The sequence below is a fragment of the Mastomys coucha genome, unplaced genomic scaffold (genome assembly GCF_008632895.1).
Source record: "Mastomys coucha isolate ucsf_1 unplaced genomic scaffold, UCSF_Mcou_1 pScaffold12, whole genome shotgun sequence".
In the NCBI taxonomy this organism is placed as follows: domain Eukaryota; kingdom Metazoa; phylum Chordata; class Mammalia; order Rodentia; family Muridae; genus Mastomys; species Mastomys coucha.
The window spans coordinates 73,347,643-73,352,785 of record NW_022196894.1 but is presented as its reverse complement, the minus strand read 5'-3'; the positions used below and the strand labels follow the sequence as shown (position 1 = coordinate 73,352,785).

Here is a 5,143-nt window from a genome sequence, read left to right as displayed (position 1 = left end):
CTTCTTCTTCTTCTTCTTCTTCTTCTTCTTCTTCTTCTTCTTCTTCTTCTTCTTCTTCTTCTAGATATTTTCTTTATTTACATTTCAAATGTAATCCCTTTTCCTGGTTTCCTCTCAGACAACCCCCTATCCTATCCCCTCTTCCCCTGCTCACCAACCCACCCACTTCTGCTACCCTGTCCTGGCATTACCCTACACTGGACATAGAACCTTCACAGGATCAAGGGCCTCTCCTTCCATTGATGACCAACAAGGCCATCCTCTGCTACATATGCGGCTGGAGCCATGGGTCCCTCCATGTGTACTCTTTGGTTGGTGGTCCCTGGGAGCTCTGGGGGTACTGGTTGGTTGATATTCTTGTTCCTCCTATGGGGTTGCCAACCCCTTCAGCTCCTTCGATACTTTTTCTAGCTCCTCCATTGGGGATCCTGTACTCCATCCAATGCTTGGGTGAGAGCATCCACCTCTGTATTTGTCAGGTATTGGCAGAGCCTCACAGGAGACAGCTATATCAGGCTTCTGTCAGCAAGCACTTGTTGGCATACAAAATAGTGTCTGGGTTTGGTAACTGTATATGGAATGGATCCCTAAGTGGGACAGTCACTGGGTGGCCTTTCCTTCAGTTTCTGCCCCACACTTTTACTCTGTATTTCCTACCATGGGTATTTTGATCTCTCTTCTAAGAGGAAGGAATATCCTATACCCACACTGTGGTCTTCCTTTTCTTGAGCTTCATGTGGTCTGTAAATTGTATCTTGGGTATTCTGAACTTCTGGGCTAATATCTACTTATCAGTGAGTGCATACCATGTATATTCTTTTGTGATTGGATTACTTCATTCAGGATGATATTTTCTAGTTACATCCATTTGCCTACAAATTTCATGAATTCATTTATATGAATTTAATAGCTGAGTAGTACTCTATTGTATAAATGTACCACATTTTCTGTATCTATTCCTCTGTTGAAAGACATCTGGGTTCTTTCCAACTTCTGGCTATTATAAATAAGGCTGCTATGAACATAGTGAAGCATGTGTCCTTATTACATGTTGGAGCATCTTCTGGGTATATATGCCCAGGATTGTTATAGGTGTGTCCTCAGGTAGTACTATGTCCATTTTTCGGAGGAACCACCAAACTGATTTCCAGAGTGGTTGTACCAGCTTGCAATCACACCAACAATGGGGGAGTGTTCCTCTTTCTCCACATCCTTGCCAGCATCTGCTGTTACCTGAGTTTTTGATCTTAGCCATTCTTACTGGTGTGAGGTGGAATCTCAGGGTTGTTTTGATTTGCATTTCCCTGATGGCTAAGGATGTTGAACATTTCTTTAGGTGCTACTCAGCCATTCAGTATTCCTCAGTTCAGAATTCTTTGCTTAGCTCTGCACCCCATTTTTAATAGGGTTATTTGGTTCTTTGGAGTCTAACATCTTGAGTTCTTTGTATAATATAAAATATCTTGGTGTGACTTTAACCAAGCAAGTAAAAGATTGGTACGACAAGAACTTCAAGTCCCTGAAGAAAGAAATCAAAGATCTCAAAAGATGGAAATGTCTCCCATGCTCATGGATTGGCAGGATTAATATAGTAAAAATGGCCATCCAGTTCTAGGTACTGGTGCTGAAGTGGATTATCTGGAGCAGTTTGGAACTTCCTCATTTAAGGAGTCAGCCTGGAGGAAGCAGTCTTTGTACTTGAAATTTGACCCCCTTCTTTGAAAGAGAGCCCTTTGTGGCCAACGCCAGTGGCCCCAGTGACAAATAGTACACAGGATACAGAGGAGTCTGGCTCTGGAAATCTGATAGAAGCCAAGCTTGTGGACTTAGATTTCTTGGGAGGTCTGGATGTTTCTGTATCAGCCCCACCCCTGTGTGTCCTTGAGCCTAGAGGTCTCCTCGGTGCTGAGCCTTTTGTGGATGTGCTGAAACAGCCAAAAAGACCTGGATGCAGAGGTGAATGTGATGAAGCAGGAGAACTTGGGGCTGAGAAGCAAGTATGAGGACCTCAACGCAAAGTATTTGAAGATGGGGAAGATTGCTGAGGGGTTTGAGAAGATTGTGTACAAGTCAATGGAGGAGGCTGAGAAACAGAAGGAACTAGCCAAAGACAAAATCCAAAAGGTTTTAAAAGAGAGAGACCAACTTAATGCAGACCTGAACTCCATGGAAAAGTCCTTCTTTGACCTTTTTCTAGCGGTTTGAAGAGCAGGAGGAAGTGATTGAAGGCTACCAGAAGAATGGAGAGTCACCGAAGAAGTGTGTTGAGGAGTACATAGAGAAGATTGGAAAAGAAGGCTTGAGGTACCAGGTGCTGAAGGCCCATGCAGAACAAAATCTCAAGCTGGCAAATGAGGAGATCACCCAAATACACAGCAAGGGCCTGGCTTTGCAGGCAAGCCTGAGGAAAGCACAGATGCAGATCCACTCACTGGAGAAGACTGTGGAGCAGAAGACTAAAGAAAACGATGAGCTGACAAGGATCTGTGATGACCTATCTCTAAGATGGAGAAGATCTGACCACAGCCAACTGTCACCAGCCCTCTTCTGTCTGTCTGCCCATTTCTCTCTTAAGTGTGGTTTATTCACCTCTATTCATTTCTAAATTACTTTACTTTGAAAAGACTAAAGTTTAATTTGAAACCCAAAGTCAACACAGGTCCTGTTGTTTACAATAAGCTCACTTGCCTCTTTTTCCAGGTAGTTCAGCTTGTTTGAAATCTTCTCTCTGCAATGCTTATAAAATAGTGGTTCTCAGCTTCCTAATGCTGTGTGACCCTATAATACAGTTCCTCATGTGACCCCCCAGCCACAAAATTTTCATTGCTATTTCATAACTATAATTTTGCTGCTGTTATGAATCATACCTGTGTTTTTCTGATAGTCTTAGGTGACTCCTAACCCACAGGTTGAGAACTGCTATTATATAAACTTGGGAAGGGAGCAAGGTCCAGAAAATTTGGTTAGTTTCAGAGACTTCCTGAACCTATTGAGTTATTTATTTACTGAGTTTAAGAAGGTTCCCTATAGAATGGAACGTCTTGCTTTCCTTTAGAACATCCTGTATCTTAAGGAGCTTCCCACCAAGGTTGGAAGTTATCTCCTAGAAGAACTGTCTGTGCAAAGCCCAGCACTGGCCTGAGGCTAAGGAAAGTCATTACCACTAGACCTTTCAGCTATCTTGTCTCTCTGGCTATGGGAGCCCCTTATGAGCCTGATCTCTACTGGCTAGGGAATGAGCAGATAGGAGATAATATGCTCAACTCCTACCCAATTCAGCCATCTAGTCAGCCACATAGCTTGGGAGAGAGGCACCCTATCCCTGATACTTCAGACTGTATACATCAAAAGTCAGATAGACATAAGTTTCCACTTAAAACCAAATGCCAAGTTACCAGGGCTTGATGAATTTGGTGCTGACCTGACAGCCTGTATTCCAGGTACTGGAGTACCACCAAGATTTAGAGGTATCTACATCTGTGGCTGCTAAGGCAACCAGTAGAAACTCCATGAAGCAAGGAGCCCAAATGGACTTCTATGAGAAGGAAGTGCTGTCTCTCAAGACTGCAGCTGCAGTTACCACTGGTTTCCAGCTTTCCACCACCCTGCAGATAATGAAGGGCAGCTGTGGACCATGGTACACACCAGAACAGACACTTCATAAAAAGCTCAGTGTTTTAAACTGAGGTTAAGTAGACTGTCTCAAGTCAAACTGCAATCAGGATTAGCACCTCAGAAGAAAGACCCCATTGTAAGCTACCCTGTATGTATTCTGTAGTACAAGAGTGGAGCTGGGGACACAGTGTGTGGTGAGGGTCCTGGACAGGTGCAGGAGCTCCGCAGAGCTTGTCCTAAATTCACTGTGACCTAGTCAGCCCCCCAGAAACAGCATGTCTGAGTGGAACAGAGTCAGCACAAAGTCCTGTAGGGCCTAGAACACAACATATGGGAACAGTTGCCCAAGCTGATGGCTGAACCTGAGGCAGTGTTTCAATAGGGAATGAATGGGTCCCAGAGAGAGGTCTAGGCCAAGGTCTCCCACTCCAGAAGTAGGCACCCCTTAACCAGGCTCACAATCACAGGACCTGCTGTGGAGACAACTTTCTAGTTTGCAGCTGGGGACTGGAGGTTACCACCAGGAGGTAAAGCCAGTCATGAGCCACACGACATGAAGGATGATACTGCAGGGTAAGACTGAGGCCAAGAATCTGAGTTAGGGACTGGAGAGATGGCTCAGCGGTTAAGAGCACAGACTGTTCTTCTAAAGGTCCTGAATTCAAATCCCAGCAACCACATGGTGGCTCATAACCATCTTGATCTAATGCCCTCTTCTGGTGCATCTGAAGATAGCTATAATGTACTTAGATATAATAATTAAATAAATCTTAAAAGAAAAAATAAGAAAAAGACTCTTATTGGGTATATCTTGGGTAAGTACCTATCAAAACTGGTGACCATTATGCTAAGGCAGTTAGTCATCTTATTTTTCACCCATTTAAGGACAAATTTCCATAAATTGAGTGGCTCAAAGCTGAGGACATTTATTATTTGTAGTTTTGGAGGGAAGAACATCTATAATCAAACTACAGCCAATCGTGAATTTCTATTGGTGGCAGGTGGGAGAGTATTAATCTTGCCTTTTCAACTTTCTAACAGGCACCTGTACTTCGTATTCTGCTTGTTTTCCATCACTTTGACAAATACAAGAGAAGAACAGCTCGAGGAACAGAAAATTTAGTTTGGTTTCTAACCTCATACATGTCACTCCACAATTATCTAGCTTCATGAGGGAGGCAGGACATTATGGTGAAAGAATATTTTTGTTTGTTTTTTTGTTTCTTGGTTTTTCAAGACATGGTTTCTTTTGTAGTCCTGAATGTCCTGGAACTCAATCTGTAGACAAGGAAAAGGCTGGCTGTGGGGCAGTGTAAGGCAGTGGTCTGTTCAGGCAACTTAGGCTCAGTCGAGCCTTGAGTTCTGGAGCTTCAGTGGGCAGTTTTTTGCTTGCAGGGGGTGGAAGGAGCTCAGCAATAACTCCTGAGTCTTTGGCTCCTGCTTAATCACAACCCCTCACAGCTGCCCCTGAAGGAGATGCGTGCTCTATCAGTCACACAATGCCCCAAGCTCCCAGCATTCTAGCTGG

The 5,143-nt window shown here is 43.8% G+C and overlaps 1 pseudogene across 1 annotated transcript in view; it reads left to right on the top strand.

The window, feature by feature from the left end:
* Positions 1 to 2,520, top strand: part of LOC116083590 — a 2,943-nt pseudogene extending 423 nt beyond the window's left edge. Inside the window, exon 2 of the transcript XR_004115787.1 lies at positions 1,610 to 2,520. The product of XR_004115787.1 is annotated as a transforming acidic coiled-coil-containing protein 3-like (transcript). The remainder of the gene's footprint in view (positions 1 to 1,609) is intronic.
* The last annotated feature ends 2,623 nt before the right edge of the window (positions 2,521 to 5,143 follow it).